This window comes from Coptis chinensis, chromosome 2, assembly GCF_015680905.1.
Source record: "Coptis chinensis isolate HL-2020 chromosome 2, ASM1568090v1, whole genome shotgun sequence".
Classification (NCBI taxonomy): Eukaryota; Viridiplantae; Streptophyta; class Magnoliopsida; order Ranunculales; family Ranunculaceae; genus Coptis; species Coptis chinensis.
The window spans coordinates 1,441,707-1,459,641 of NC_141457.1; the positions used below are offsets into that span (position 1 = coordinate 1,441,707).

General features: G+C 34.9%; 1 long non-coding RNA gene across 1 annotated transcript; it reads left to right on the top strand.

Moving 5' to 3' along the window:
* Positions 1 to 3,005: 3,005 nt before the first annotated feature.
* LOC147514306 (uncharacterized) lies at positions 3,006 to 5,079 on the top strand. The gene is made up of 4 exons (XR_015213177.1): positions 3,006 to 3,121; positions 3,296 to 3,369; positions 3,453 to 3,499; positions 4,363 to 5,079. It is a non-coding gene; the product is annotated as an uncharacterized LOC147514306 (long non-coding RNA).
* Positions 5,080 to 17,935: the final 12,856 nt, after the last annotated feature.

Here is a 17,935-nt window from a genome sequence, read left to right on the forward strand (position 1 = left end):
CTAGTATTCCCGTACTTTGATGCATGTTTTATCATTATATTCATTTTAATTGCGGAAACCTGCAAAAGTACGAAAATATAATTATTATATGATTATTAAACACATAATTGACCAAAATGCTATATCTCTCGGGGTTTAATATTACAGTTTTGGGTGCTTATCACAACATTTGCTCCTTTCTCTTGCAAAAGTGACATATTTCTTCACATATTTAACTCCAATACTTGAAATACACAAACGTACGCAAACAGTACTAACTCTTATTTATTATAAGTATAATTGGTATAAATGGAATATTATTAAGGGGTTAAAACTACAGTTTTGGGCTCTTATCAAACCACCCCCAAGCAACATTTGCTTGTCCTCAAGCAAATATGAGAAATTAAAATAAGTGACCAAAAATGGAGTTCCAACTAATCTCGTTTCACCGAGTGCGATTACATTGACCATATGCAATAAGGCCCTCAACCACTAGGAATTCCCTAGTGGACGAGTTATAGCCTCGTGAGAGTTTTTCAGAAAAGGTACTCACAAACTTCATCTATACTACAATGACTAAGAAATAAAATTACTGTTTCCTTATTTATTCTCAGATATCTATACATCTCACTAGCAATGAATACAGAATAATCAATTCGAAACCTAAGCTAATACGTGCATAATAATCAATCGTCTACGGATAAACATCTCTACTACTAGTATAGCCTATAATGATCGTGGCCTCTTAAATTCATCCGGGATTTTTTTCTGATGCATAATACCCTTGATGAATAATAAAATCAGATGCCTAGATATTTATTAATGAGGACTATTTTGTCTTTTTTATGTCTTTATAAATTTTCAGTACCGATATTGTCCTTAAATAAAAATATTGCTTAACACCTTTAAATAGGAGCAATCAGTCTTTTCATGTGGTAGTATATTAGAAATCCAAATCCACGCCATTCTCAATTGTACGCCTATCTATAAATGTCATTTAATTAGTAATAATTGGGTTATTTAATAAGAGGTTAAGAAAAGGAAAAGTTTAATCAAAGAATACGAACCGATTCTTTTCCATTCTCTCCCATATCTTCTGTTTCTCACAATTTTTTTTTCTCACAATGAAACTACTACTCTTATTCTTAAAGGAAATAAAAAATAACCAAAAAATTGAGTGTAATCTGAGTGTAACCAAAAAAATGAGATGCAGCGGTTCCATAAAGCACTAAAGGGTTGTTTGTTTTTTTTGAATTCAGCATTCAGAGCCTCTTAAACTTAAGTTTTAAGGATCTAGAGGCTCAAAACTTGTTTGTTTTTTTTAAGTAGTTTAAGCATTCAGTGATACTTTTAGCATTCAAGATTCAAAGATTCAAAGACCAAAATTTCTTCTTCCTCATGCTGAATTCTAATACTTGAAACAAGAAAGTCCCTTCTTGCCCTTTCTTAAGAACCCAATCTTAAGAACCCATCTACTTTCCTACCTTGACTTTTATGGCTTCAAAATAAGTTCTTCAAAATTTGATGTTGGCGTCACGAGTTTTTTCATTTTTTTGGGTGAATGATATCCACTTTGTTAAAAATAGAATTACATATATATATTCTGAAAATAAACAAAATATGAAAATAAATCGTTAAAATATATTTGTGAAAGCATATTTTAAATAAATTTATTTATCATTTATTTTTTTCGATAATCCATCTCTTCTCCTCAAATATAATATATATTTTGTTTAACAAGAAATCAAGTTAGTGTTTAAAATAGATAGCATGAGTAAAATTGTCCTAATGATTTATATTCAAATTTCTTCGAGCCGGAGTTATTCTAACAAAAACAAACATGTTTTTTAGAATTCAAAGAATCAAGATTTAGCATTCGTGGAGGATGAGCCATTCAAAGATTCAAAGATTTAGCATTCATAGGCTCAGAAAAACAAACGACCCCTAAGTCAATGTCTTTATCTTTTTGGGTGGTCTGCTGCCATGGAAGCATTTCCATTTCTTCAGTGGATTAATTATGGAGGGTACAAGGGAGCCATGAAATCTACCGGGTAGAGATCTCGACTCGTGTTCGAAGTTGGGTGTAGGAGCATCGACAGAGAAAACTTTCTGCAGATGTTGGGGATCATGAAGATTTTATTGATGTGATGATTTCCAGTTTAGAAGGTATGGAGTTCCCTGGCTACGACCACGATACCATCATCAAGGCTACGTGCGGGTAAGCATTACTAAACCGCATAATTTTGGACAAATTTACTTAAGTTTTGCAGATGGAATTACGATTGCGGTAAAAGTCAATATCATGATCATTCAATTTCGATACAATGTTGTTATGTAGAAATTTAAGTTTGGTAACTGAGCAAACAACAAAAATCATTTAAAAGTTTCTTATTAGCATTATTGTTAATTTGCTTTCTTATCTTAGTACGACAAGAAATTAAGTTCTCTGGATATTTTCTATCATGGAATATTCAGTTTACTTGATGGGTTTTAGATTTTACGTAGGCTATATGGTTCTAAGTGGTACAGACACAACCATGATCACCTTTGCTGTTGAATAATTGCCATGTGCTAAGAAAGGCTAAGGATGAGTTGGATGCTCACGTTAGGAAAGGAAGACATGTTAACGAATCATATATTCATAAACTGCTTTATCTTCAAGCCATTGTGAAGAAAATTTTAAGGTTATACCCCCTGTTCCACTATCAGTATCTCATGAGTCCATGGAAGACTGCACAATAGGTGGTTACATAACCTGGACTGCAAAGTTAATGGATCTAAACCTTATAAAGGAAGAAAGAGATGCTGCACAAATATGAGATACGACGCAAGGAAAACAATAAACTTCTTTTGGAACTTGCTTTTATTCAATCTAACTCCATCTCACATGGGCATAGAATTTCCAACTGATGAAACGTGATTGAAAACTAAAACTACACACTCATTTGGGTTTGAGTGTATATGGTTGTATAAGTCGGCATTGTCTCATGGGCATGACGGGTTGCGACCAGGTTCTCGGGTGTACAGTGAATTTGTCGGTTTCGACTATGGACTCAAGAGTCTCTAAAAGTGGAGATTCAAGCAAGCCTATAACTCCCTGATTTAACTTTGGTGAGAACCAAGTCACTATTGGGAAACAAAGGTAAGATCCCCTTGCTTTCCTACTTTTTTCAATATTTCGTAAGTGATAGCAGCACCTCACTTTGGAACCTTAAAACACTCAATGACTGCTCATTTGCCTTTGCAATGAGAGCACCTTTTTTCATTTGATTAACTAACTTATTTTACATTCAATTTAGTAAAATGGTTATATCAGGTCATGAAGATGCAACCATACGAATATCAAGTTGGAAATATTTCGCATCATAGTGCTCTGCAGCTAGATTAAATGTATGTATGGAATCTATTTTTCTTTTAATTTGATATATATTTATAGTCTGCAAATCCTGATCAGTTTCTACGATCTTTCTCAGAGGGATGTAAGGATGAAGGTTAATCCATAGCCTACAGAAGAATCAAGGTTTATATGTTTTCTGAAGTTTAGATTGACAATGTTATCTGCATGGTATCGTAGAATTATTGATTTAAAATCAGTTAATTTTCATATATTATTTTTTTTGTCATTTGTGGATGCAATATATATTATACAATTTGCAGTCGCCGTTTGTGAAGCTATAAGAGATAATCGAAACAAATAAAATCCTATCTCCCGATTCAACCGGCCATTTGTTGTCCCGACAGGTTGATATTCATTTGTGCAAAGTTTAGTCATATAGACAAGTATGTTAGTCAGAGATTCAGTTGTGATATTAAAGGTAATAGCATTGAACCGAACGATGTGGTTTAGTCGAAGTATTGCTTGGATTTGTGTGTACACTAATAGTTCATTGATACCATGCCATTCTGGTCTGTACACTAATAGTTCATTGAAATGGAAGTAACATTTGTTTAAAAAAAAGAAAAAAAAAATTGTGTGTATACTTTGTGATAGATCATAGCAAGTTCTAGATTTCGAGCGTATGGTCTGTCTTTGCGTTTCATGTAGTATTATAGCAAATTACGCCCCAAAATAGCATTATCATTAAGTGTTTGACCATCCTTCAAATATGTTTTAAAATTGCGCCAGCTTCTTTGTTGATAAAAAATTCATGACTTATCTGAGGCGAACAATTGAACCATGTCAACTTTGACATTTTACATATTATATGGATGAGTTCATAATTCATGAAGCTATCTTTTTTTTGTGCTTTTTATTCCATTGTATTTGATTTCATTTTACATGAGCATGATAGTTCGTAAGTCATGGTGTTGTTACTGTAATACATGTTAGTACTTCAGGTGTATGGCCTTATGGTTCTTATAGTAAAAAAGTTCTATATGTAGGTTGGTCAGTCGTGGAAGGCTATGCTGGCTGATTTTACTCTTTGGCAAGAACAGAGATCCATTTCTAATCTTTGAGGTTCAGGAGTTGCAGTTTTCGGTCAAAGAGTGGCAATGATGAGCATTGTGATAAGCAGTGAATGGAGCTTTTTCGGAGGTTCAAGAGTTATATATTCTGCATATGAAAGTAGTAAGATCTGTGCCCAATGAAAAAGCTTCTGAAGTAAATGCTTCATGTAAGATTGTAATACTTTTGCTCATTGAATTTTCCTTCAGTAGTTTTTCTCATTGGTAGAAAACATAAAACTTAATAAGGCTATGTGTAGCTATTCCTTTTTGTGACTTACATGCTTGAGTTGACAACAGCGTTTTGGTTAGATTCTTTATGGATTTCCTCTTATGGAATTACATGAGCTGAAAACAACGATACTGATCCCAAAGAAAAGTGCCTCAACTACCATAAACATTTTGGTATTGCAGGACTGGATACACATAAAGAAAAATGAAGTTATTGTCGCCTTTGTTGTTATCTGAGTTAGATTATCTTATAATTAGATGTATTTTATTTTATTCAAACTTCCTCATTTGGGTGTTACACGTGAATTTCTTCAGAGGACCATGTCGAGAATCTCAATCGAAAGGTGTGTTTAGTTTCTATGAATTCATAACTTTCCTTCAAAAAACAAACATTGTGTAGCACTGCACGATTGATTGCTAGCTTATTATTTAACAAGTTGTTTACTCTTGGCAATTTTCCCCATAGGTATTTTATCTTGGTTATGAATTTTAGATCGCCCTACACCATTAAGGTTTTTCTTAATACATGATATGATCAAGAAATCCTACAAGTGGTCAAGACCTTCCTAACTCATTGTTTAGTGAACAAGGCACTATCAATTCATCTATCATATCTCTTTGTTTTGAAATTTATTTGTTTATTTTAAAATTCCTGATTATATATTTTGGTTTATTTATATTTTTTCCATTATTGTTTGAATTGGAGAAATGAGTTATTATTGAGGTGTATGTAAGTTACATGGCCATTGCTTGCTTGTGGATGTAGGTAATTAAATAGTTCGTAGCCGGCAATCCTTTTAAGATGAAAGATATAGAAAAATCAGAATCACGCTTTCCTTTGTATTTGCATCCCACTTGACACAATTTAAAACTTTGAATGTTGGAGACTTGGAGTTGAACAGTTGTACTGTGACTTGATTATGTTCATGCTTTGTTTCTATCATATTATTTTTCGACGGATTTGTTGTTTTGTTAGTAAAATGTCAAGGTGAAAGCAATCTATTAATTAGTAAAAATAGTATATGTAGTCTTTTTCAACTGTTTCTTTGTGAATGCAGAAATATTACATGGCTTATTCCAGGGAATTTGTTCGCATTGTTAGCATCCAGAAATCACCTGTCATCCATCTCTTTAGAGAATCAATTGCTGGGACGGCTACAATCAGAGGCTTTGGTCAAGAGAAGCGGTTCGTGAAGAGGAATCTGTATCTTCTTGACTGTTTTGCTCGCCCTTTCTTCTGCAACATAGCTGCCATTGAGTGGCTTTGCTTGCGCATGGAATTACTCTCGACTTTTGTCTTTGCATTCTGCATGTTTCTGCTTGTAAGCGTCCACACAGAAGCATTGATCCAATCAAGTATAGAACTCTTCCATTCTTTCTCTTTATATCTGAGTCCTGTTCATTTTCTTGAAAAACATCCCAATATTTAACTTCAGATGATGACAATGTATCATAAATATAGTTTGAGTTTAGCACTTACTGCAGTCCCCTATTATCAAATCTTTAAGGTGTTGGAAGTGCTTCTATGCAGGTATGGCAGGGCTTGCTGTGCGTATGACCTTAACTTAAATGCACGCTTATCATGGTGGATACTGAGCTTTTTCAAGCTTGAAAACAAAATTATTTCTATTGAGCGTATTCATCAGTATTCTCAACTCCCAAGTGAGGCTCCACTCATCATTGAGGACTCTCTCGCCCTCCATCCTCATGGCCAGAGAATGGAACAATTGAACTTACCGATCCGAAGGTTAGTTAGGCTTTTCTTTTATGATTGCATTCACTTTGTTAATGATTGCTATGATTATATCCATAAACCTTATATAAAAATGATTCATTCACGTTATTTTGTCAAACCCATTTATCTCTATTTTCTGAAAATTATTATTTTTAAGGTTTGTTATAAGGAGAGTCTTCATGTTGTCCTTCATAATGTATCGTGTTCATTTCCCTCGGTGGAAAGAAAATTGGAATAGTCGGACGATTGAAGTGGTAAATCAACGCTTATCCAAGCTCTATTTAGACTAATCGAACCAGCAGGGGGAAGGATCATCATAGATAACATTGATATCTCTAGGACGCTGCAGTGAAATTGAACATTTCAAGTGATGTTACTGCTAAGTTTAGAAAAGTTGAACATTTCATTTGTTGTGTTACTATTCGGGCATTTACAGGATATAGCTCTAGGTGTGTTGCTTTATCTGAATCAACTCGAGTGAGATAGGCATTTTACTAGAATTTAATTCATTTTGCTATTAGGTTTTAATTAGCAGCAAGGCTGCCACAGTCAATAACAAGCATAAGCTATTGATAACACATATTTGAATATATCTTAGCATAAACAAAAAGTCTCAAATAGAAAGTAAGGTTCCAAAACTTCGGGAAAATAGGCTCTGAAGAGCCCTTCAGGCTTCAACCAAGGCTTAGGCGAGAAAGCAAGATGACTAAAAGAGAAGAAGGGGTCCGTTACAGGTAAACATACAATCAACAGTATTAAGAATGCATGCACATTATTCAAATCAGTCAAAGGTCGAGGGAGTCGGAGTATAACCAATCTAACCAAGTCAAGATTATGACAGCTCAACTTGTGTAACTAATTATGTTGTGTAACTAATTCTATTGTGAAAACTCCAAGATATCATTCTCTTCTTAATGAATTCCAGTTCAATTTGTCAAGCCACCCCATAACTCACTTTTTAGAATACCTTCTTGAATGCTATTTACTCCACCAACAAGTTTTAGTAAGTTCGTAGACTTGATAATATTTATGCTACAGGTTATCACAAATTGTATTGGGATAATTGAATTGAACTACAGATTACTAGACATATTCAAAACTGTAGATGAGGTATGGTGCATGCTAATATCATAGTCGGGATACTTGGCATGAAAATTCATTAGTTTTTTTTTTGTTATTCATTTCCACTAATTCATATGTTGTGGAATCACTAGACTGGCTTGAAACAAGCAGTACATCAAGCTATTTTTAGAGTAGCATGCCCAAAATAAGCATCGGGTGAAGTATGGAGTTTGAAATCAAATAATGATTCTAAAGGTTTACATTCGTCGATTTATTTATTTGTAAATATTATTATTCATAATTGTTCGTAGTTAGTGTGTTACAAAGAGGCCTTGGGCACCTTCTATGTAACACTTTAAGTCTTAGCTGATACGGGTTGAGGTATATCTAACCTTTTTAATGTTTCAGAAAAACATAAATTAGACGTTCCCCAATATAAACGAAAACACTAGAGACTAATTTAGACTCCCTAATATCTCCATTTTTGGTTATTGAAGAAACAAATATTTTCTTTTTTCGATTACTCCGACAAGGATCTCATGGTACATTGTTCACTTCTTCTTTCAAATTCTAATTCTAATTATTGTTTGTAATTGGAACTAAAATAAGACCTGATTGTAACTATGAATATTGACTATATGATTTCAGCGACCACTTTAAAACATTCTTTGCTTTCTGTAATTTCTCTCTTTCTCTAATCTAAAGTCAATAGAAGAAGCTCACATGTGTTTGCGAAGAAAGCATTTGCATTCAGTTCAATTTAAATCCTTCTTTTAACATTCTACAATCTACATACGTTAAACTGTGCTCTTGCTTTTTATTTTCTTTTATGGTGAAGAATTTGTGATCTTGCTGGTCGTTGGTGTATAATTTTTATATTTGGTTTTATATTCTTTTTTAGACAAGGAAGAGTTTTCTCTGGAGAGCTGATGCAACACGTGAACTGTGAATTCTAGGACTCAGTGAGGACGACATACTTGCATATATATATGTTGGTACCCTTTTTTTTGCAATACTTTTATGAGTTATGTTATTTTTCAAATGATCATCTTATAATTTGTATGCAACAAAGACACCTATCGACTGTACTATGTTTCCCCTTGTTGTAACAATGATTCACCTTATTAAAATAATGTAACACATTTACTATAGGAAATAGTGGATTGTTCATGTCACTTCTCTCTAGGATACTAACTACTGAGGGACGTGAGTGGTGTACATGCTAAACAAGGCACTAGGTAGTGATTCATATGAGTTATGCATAGGTTTGAATAGAGTAATGGTCCTCTGTAGAGCAAGATATGCAAAGTTTCATTAGGTTACGGTAGTCACCACTAGAGTCGTATGATATACTATAGGATGATTAAACCGTATTTACGTTGACAGTAACTGGTGTGGTTGGGGGTGATTAAACCATATTTACGAGGTGTTGGATTCAGCAAATTTAGATTTGGAGACTCAGGGGCACATTTTAATTGTTTGTAAAATATATTTAATTTCATGTCATACCAAAGATTGAAGTCCATGTGTACTATCACAATATATTTTGGACTTCATTCATACTTTCTTTGCCCACCTGATAATTAAAACATAGGTTGGACATCATCAACTTCAAAATTTAAACTTCACCTGACTCTTCTTCTTTGTACAGATATTTTCCCCATAATCAATATAAGAGACCCATACAAAAGGCTTGGAATCATCTGTCAAGCTTATGAGGATGAAATTCAAGCAGCAAGGAACTTTCTGATTAACAAATATGTAGGACACAAGCCTAGTGTCGATGCTATAGAATCAGCGCATGACAAGATAATTGCAGAAGTTTCACGAAAGGAGGAGACCAAAACTTAACATCAAGAAAAAAGTGAGGGATGTAACTCAGTCATGGGTTGTGCTGCCTGTCATCGTCATGAAGACGGCTGCTGTCTTTATGACAAAGTTGGTGGAAGGGGTTTGAAATCTACTTGTGATAGGCATCACAACCCCATCTTTGCAGTACTTGTTGTGCTTAGCGTTCTCTTTCTGATAGAGGATGGATTGACTTTGCAGGTGTTAATATCTCTTTTGACAACCATATATTTCATATATGATCGTCTGAAGAGCAAACTCTGAGCTATGCTATATGGGTATGCATACTGATAGTTCTTTTACTATTAAGATCGTATAATACTGGTCTATGGATCTTTGTTTTTGTTTTGTTGGATAACGCTGGGCTTTACTCACTCAGGATTGGTGCTTTTGGCTTTTGGTGTCTCCTGGCTATTGGGGACCTTTTTGTTGGTGTCTGTGATTCCACCCGTACTTCGAGGTCTAAGGAGTTTGGAAGTCACAACTTCACTCTTAACTTCAAAGAAGAAAATGGAAAGTTGAAGGAAGAGTTGAAAAAGAAGGTGAACACACTCGAACAAGAACTTCTGTTGTGCAAAGAAGAAAATGAAAAGTTCAAGGAAGAGTTGAAAAAGAAGGACCGGCAAGAGGGGGATAAGGAAGAAGTGCAACCTCAAACTGAAAAAGCAGTCCACCATCATGTACCGAATGAGGATGCAGAAATGGTGTTCAATAAGGATGCAAAAATGGTGCCAAATGAGTGTGCAGAAATGGTGCCAAATGAGTCTCCAGACTTTAGAGGTCCATCAATTTCCATCGGTATTCCTCAGTCACCTATACCCAAGGAGAAAGAAAAAGAACAGAGAAATTATGGGGAGAAAGAAGCTGAGAAAGAAATTAAAATGACTTCCATAATCAGGAAAGTGAAGAACAACAGAGATAGGAAAACTATGCAGATGGACCCCGATTTCACCAAAGAAGGGAAGACGAAACCACTCAAAAAAGTAACGAACCTTGACACTGGCAAAGAAATTCTTGATAAGGGGAAGCAAGTCAGAGATATTGACAGTGGGCCACTGCTAGACCCTAAGACAAGTCCCTACTATCATGGATTAGAATAAAGCAATAGACAAATTATTGACACTTTCTTCAAAATGGCGGACACCAGGTAAATCTAGGAAGACTGTAAGTGTTTTACTAGTTTAAAATAACATCAAATAGCATTTTTTTACTGATGCTAATTTCTTGGGGTTTTTGAAGCATAATCGCATGGGGAGTTGGTGACAATTTCCAAATAGCTGGTTCTCTAGTAGAAGACCTTTTGTTTGATAGGGAAATTGGTTATTAGGTAAATTCTGATACCCTTTTCTTGACTATGAACAATAAATGTTCATACTCTTGTTGGGCTATGAACATTCAATGTTCATACTTCATACACCTAGTGGACTATGAACAATGAATGTTCATACCATTGAACTATGAACAACGAATGTTCATACCTGACCTTACATCAACCGAATAATGTTTATACTTTACTATTTTTTAATTTTGATATCTGACCTTCATTTATTTGTAGAACTTACTTCATTTGTACTTTGTTTTGAATCTCAAAAATGCTCAATTCAACAAGTCATCGACTGGTGGTCTCTCCAACTTCGCAAAAGGTTCCCAACCAAAAAAGAAACATGTCTACTGTCTGCCAACTCAAAGGTGAATTATTTATTTCAAATTTTTGTTTCATATCTATTTTGTGGTTGGTCTCACATTCTTATTATTTCACGCACTCAATGTCACAGCATATACTGGAAGGAGGCATTGCAAAAATAGTGGACACAATCGACTTGAGTGCCAAATTATTGGCTATTCCAATACATTCAGAAAGCCATTGGACACTACTGGTTGTGGAGTTCGTAATGGGACAACAAGAGAAATGGTTACATTTCAACTCCTTAAAACACGAGGAAAAGTCATTCAAAATTGAAAAAGACATGGTAATTTCCACACTAAAATGAGAAGAAACTTTTGTATCTTCTAACATAAATAAAGGAATAACTTCTTGTTATTTTGCAGAAGACGAAACTGGTTGAGAAAATAAATCTTCGGATCAAAAAGGAGAAATTGACAATTAGTATGCTCAGTAGTCTAGTAAGAATACAGTCTCCAAAATGTCCGCAGCAAACCAATAGGTAAATGCATAATTATTCACTGAAATTCTTATAAACTTCTACATTAAGAAAATTATAATTGACCCGAGATTTGTATTTTCTAAATTGCAGCACTGATTGTGGACTCCATGTTTGCAAAATTATGGAAACTCTTTTTTTAAATGGTCGATGAGATATCCCTAAAGTAGCAAATGCAGAAGCAACACGCAGCATGCGCCCTAAGCTTGCATGCTACTTACTGACAGACAAACCAAGAAGCTGGACTCTAGAACATCATTTGTTTACGCAAAATTTTTGAAAGGGGTTGTTTAATGAAGAATTAATGTAGGAAGGATAAAACATTATATTTTGACATGTATGAATGTGCGTGAATGCGTTAGTATATCTGTATATCAGTTGTTATGAAAGACAAATAAAAATCTGTATATCTGTATATCAGTTGTTATGAAAGTGAACTATTATTGATGTTTATCATGTGTTCTCTTAATCTTTATTTTCTTATTTGAAACTATTATAAACTCATGTCTTACAAGTGTGAACACTGAATGTTCATACTCTTTTTTTGACAAATACCAACTTCTCTAGACTGAAATCGTACCAAAGGATCCTGTCGTTGCATTCAAAAACTGCAATATTTTCTGAGTAGGTCGACGAAACACGGGTGAGTTGGTCGACGAAACACGGGTGACGATAAGAGGAATACAATTTGTCCAATGAATACGTCCTCGGTTCACTCCACAACCTGTTGTCGTATTCATGTAAAACCCTAAGTTCTAATTTCACAGTAGCAATGTTCTCCTCACCCCAGAACCTGAACATAATAGCAATAGTACCATTAAACTGAAACAGTTTGTACGACTTTGGTGGGGATTTAGTCTGCGGTAGCCCAATCCTCGTCCAAGATTCGAGGGCAATGTTAAATACCAATATGCCTGCATCATAAAGAGACCAGTGAAGAGATCCTTTTGCAACCACTGCAGGCTGGTTCTTGATGTGTTCATCATTAAATGACAACTCCAAGTCGTTCAATCTTCTCCATTTCAAACTTCGGGAATCGAACAATTCAACATACATGATGATTGAGTGATTATAGGTTTTCATGGATTTTCATGGCTTAGGCTGTGCAGATGTCTCAATAGTAACAGAATTGAATTTTGATTGGGACATAGTCACCATGGAATCCATTTGATTCTATCCTTAAGCTGCCATGGAATCTATTTGACTCTGCATTGATTAAACATCTTTCTTTAGTTTCCAAGTCTTGAAGAAGCTTACAATCTTCTGGATTTGCATCGGCTGCCAACTAACACACTTCAAACTCAGATTGTAACTTTGTCACCTGATTATTTACATTGCCAAAATACTTGATGAAGAGAAACATTCGTCTGTTTATGAAGAGAAACACTACGCCAATGTAACATTGCTTTGGCATAAAACTCCACAAATGTCAGCCTTCCAGACGCTTCATCGATCTTGTAATCCTGGCAACTTTAGGAGTGGAATTTGACTCTTTAACACCAAGCTTCCGCTTATTCCCCTTCTTTTAATTTGTTTGCCAACGTCAACTACATCTCTTTGTAGTTCTTTGCACCGGAGGGTCCTTCTAGCTGAAAATCGATGCCCCTTTGCACCGTTGCACCTTGCTTGTGTTTCCTTGACAATTGTGGAATTAGGCAATGGAGCTGGATGCCTCAGAATATCAGTATATGTGAAAAACAATAAAATACAATTAAGAACACTATATTGTCTTTAGCTATATTGTCAAATATATCAGATGTCCTCTAATATACCGAAATAACAAATTGAACTATTTAAGTAAAGAACAAATTCACAGTCAACTAACTCTCAAATGGCCGAAGAAATATAGATATAGGGAATGGATCGGTTTACTCACTTTCGTACTCTAAATAGTGTGTCGTATCAATTAATCTAATGGCCAATTTTTTGCTTAGGTGGACAGCCATGTACTTTGTTCAGAAGGAATATGGCTTTGATCTTGAGTCAAGAACTCAAGAGCCAAAACTAGTAATGAGTTAAGGACAATCATGGGTCCCATTTCTTCTCTCTCATTCCTTTCCTTTGTTGTTCATACTCAGTGTTCATAGTCCACTAGGAGTATGAACACTGAATGTTCATACTATTGTTGAACTATGAACATTCAGTGTTCATACTCTTAGTGGACTATGAACATTGAATGTTCATACTCTTGTTGGACTTTGAACATTCAGTGTTCATACTCCTAGTGGACTAAGAACATAGAATGTTCATACTCTTGTTAGACTATGAGAATGGATCGGATTTCTTCCAATACCAAAAGAGCGTGCAAAGGATCGACTTGACTATTAGTGGCGCAATATTGCTAGTGTAACTATACAGCAAGTGTTTGAATGGAGTTATGCACAAAATCTGAAGGGCGCGACTATCACACATGGCCAGTACTACGAAGTCAAGCCTGATTGGTTTAGAAAAATGACGTGGCGAGAATAGATAACTAAAACGAGAAATAGACGAGAAAAGTAAAGGTAAATATCACAGTGAGTTCATTCTATCTCCTTTTACTAATCTCTATCTTTCTTCAGCTAAATACGTTGATCTTCATTGGTGTTTGTATGTTATATTCAGAGTTTGATCTCTCACATTGATTCATCAAAATCTTATTTAACATAAATGAAGAAGAGACAACTGAAAGGGATAGAAAACATATTGCAACACAAATGGATACTGATGAACGTAAGATGAATTCATAATCTGTTGCTGAGTATTTACAGGACTAGTGCTACATGGAGACAGAAAATAGCCCCATCATTGTTAATCAACCAAGTATTGTTCTTGTTGTAAGTTTTAGAAGCATAACACCCATATGAAAGAGAAAATCATCTCTTTCATCTTCCCCTGGCCTTGTGGACCTAGCCTTAACTCAAGCTTTTTATCTTCTGCAACTCCCAACTTCTTTTCTCTATCCTTGTGTATCAAATTTGTTTCAACTTAGGGAAATCCCAAGGAAGAAAAAAGTGAACTTGTGCTGTTCTGGATCGGTCTATTTTATTTCTCTGTCTCTTTTTGGTTATCTCAATTTCTCCTATCTTTTCGCATTTTTTTTTAAAGTTTTCACCACGTCATTTTTTTTAGGCCAATCCGGTTGATAGTGCTGGACATTTGTGATAGTCGCACCCGAAAAAGTAATTTTTGTGGGACCCAATAAAAGTTCATTTGAAGCTTTTCTCTCTCCAACCCGAAAATCCTTATTTGAGGCTTTCTCTCTTCAATTTTCCAGAACCCTAAATTGAATTTTTGTGGGACCCAATAAAAGTTAATTTGAAGTTTTTCTCTCTCCAACCCGAAAACCTTTATTTGAGGCTTTCTCTCTTCAATTTTCCAGAACCCTAAATTGAAACCCCCTAATGAAACACCAGACTCAAACCCTAAATTGAAAATGAAATTGTATACCCGATTTGCATCTGCAGTGGAAGGTACACTTCAAGTTTTTATTTTAATTTGACGTGATTGTATTCGTATTTGTGCAATTATATCTTCGGAACCCTTATATTTTCACCATTTTCCCATATATTTTTTTCTTGAACAAATGTGTAGTGTTATTTACTTACATTTTAGGTTAAGTTTGGGTAAAAGGTTTAGCATCGTGACAAATATAATAAGGGAAAAATATTTGAAAGGAAGGTTTTGATAGAGTTGGCTATCCCGGTAGGTGTTCGGTTATAATGATCTGTCTTCTCAATTTGAAAAAAACTTTCAATTTGAGAGGATAGATCATTATAACTGTACATCCACCGGAGGTAGGTAACTCTTTCATGTCCAAGTTTTCAATTATTTCTTTACGTTTTAGGTTAAGTTTTGGTACAAGGTTGTTCCATAGATATAGATAAATATCTGCCACGCAGTGATACATCACATAAGACAGTGCTGCTTTAGTTATTTTCATTGTCGAATTTGGTAATTACATTTGATCATGAGATATCTTATTATAGTTATTGGTAGAGGTGGAGAAGGTATTTTGATTGGGGAAACAATGTTTACTATTTCAGATTGGTGAAACTGTTGGCTAATTAGGGAGAAAAATGTTATTATGTTTTATGTTATTTTTTCTAGGATGAAGAAAGATGTGTATAAATATAAGCCTAAAAAAGTTGAAGACGGTCGACCTCGAGGTGGTATCAAGGTTACCGGTCGATCTTTGTCGAAAATGCTTTCGAGGATAAGTTGTTTTCGACATTTGATATAGATGAAAGGGTTGATTTCAGTGAAATCACCTTTTGGTTTTCTTCTAGATATTAATACAGAGATCCGACCGATAAAAGGTATACTATGCTTGCCCATTTTAATCGATTGTGGAAGTGTTGCAAAAGAGGATTTTACCACCGACTTACAAATTAAAAGAAGTATACTTAACTTTCAAGGATTCGGACGTGGCCCTTCCTACTGGACTGTCCACAGATCGACCTCCTGATTGGTATTTCCGGATGGATTTAACGGTGCCTACTGCCTTCCGGTTAAGGTATTTCAGGACAACCAAACTTCGGTGAGAGTCTTGTGTGGACGATGTTTTGCTAACGGAGATTTTGACGGCAAGGATGTTAGCTAAGACAAAGTCAGTACGGAGGAATAAGACGACTAGGAATGACATATTTTGACTCACGCACTTATTTGTACTAATTGTATCCATATTTTCTTCATCTATTAATAGGACGGAGAAGCTGAAAAGGTTGATGATGGTGACAACCGTGATGATGCTGACAACAAAAATATTTGTTTAAAAGTGGAGCACTTTTAAGTATGCGTATAATGTACTTCCCAAATGCAATTATATTTACGGATCCTTATATTTAAGAGTAAACATTACTGCATGTTACATTTGTTGAGGGGTGAGTAAATTTTAAGTGAGACACTGTATTGTACGTATGAGGCAATGTAGTGTAGGCTGGTTATGAAACTATTTTATCGCAACTACCGTTTCATAGCCGTTGGCTCAGTTGAGAGGAAAGCAACAGGCTATTCTCATGGATGATTTGTACTACAGGTGAAGGAATGCTACACTTGAAGAACTAGGATGTTACTATCTCTGTACAATTTGGGAAAAACTCAAAACTAATTGTATATGCGGATCAAATATATATTTTTTTTGCGACAATGTAGTTTACATGTGCGACAATGTAGTATAAGGTCTATTTTATGTGCAACTAACTCACATTTATCTTATATACTGTTGTAATTTTTTATCCTTATATTTAAGAATTCTATCTTGTTGATACTGATCACTGTCAGAAGTCCTAATAAGGCTATATTGGCAAGTATACCCGCTCAAACACCAACCCACGAATCAGGTAGCTATCAATAAATAGGATAAGAGCATAAGAACTTTGATGTCAAGATGTTTCATTTTGATTTGGAAACGAAGCGTTGGCACTGGATACCCTTGTAGAATTTATGAAAGAGGATGATAAGAAGAATGTTTAGTCCATGTTAAATCTGGTTTAGTCCACAATGTCTCTTAAGCAGTTGTAATTCAGTTTTTTTTAGGTGCATAAGTATTTAATTTAGTTATAGTAATCAAATTCTAAGTATAAAGGATCCGAAGTTTTTGATAATAACTTTTTATTATTTCCTCCAGATCCATTTTATTTCTACCTAGATTCATAATTAGTAATCGTAAAGACTATATAAATAAGATGTATTAAACTACGTCGGATCCTACCTAAAACATAACCTAGAAGCAGATCCTCATTATCTAAACGAACCCGAAATAGACCATTGGGAAGTGATTCAGTAATTAAACCTTCATGTATCCATTTTTGTTGTAACTCGTTGTTCAAACAACTATTCAGACTTGATTGTCTAATAGAGCGCTCGCTTAATTGTGGAGAAGAAGATGGATGATAAGAGCCCAAAACTGTAGTTTTAACCCCTTAATAATCATACTGTTAGACCAATTATGTGAATAATAAGTAAGAGTTAACACTGATTACGCGTTTTTATGCATTTCAGGTTACAAAGTCCATTATGTGCAGAAATGTACCACTTTAGCGAGATAAAGGAGCAAAAGTCAGCAGAACTTCCGAAAGCCGTATCTTTGGACTCAGACCTCGGAATTGGGCATACCTTATGTCAAAACGACCGGCTCGGAAAGAGCTTTGCAATGGTCCAAGCCTTGACCCAATCAGAGGAGCAGAAGTGGACGAAAAGTCTGTGGAAGTCAACTGCAGCTGAAGAGGCCTTTTTGGACTGAAAGAATTGGGTTTTGGGCCTGATTCTCTGGCCCAACCCATGGCTCCAAGCCCATGCACGAATTTTGGATCTGAATGTATAAGAACAAAAGCTTAAGTCTTTGTTAAGGGGAGGTAGCATATGGTAGATAGTTAGACCTAGATTAGAATTAGATTAAGTAGCCATTAAACCTTAGTTCTAGATCTAGTTTTCATTAGATTAATTAAGTTTAATTTCATTTCAATTCTTGTTTTAGATTAAACTCTCAAAT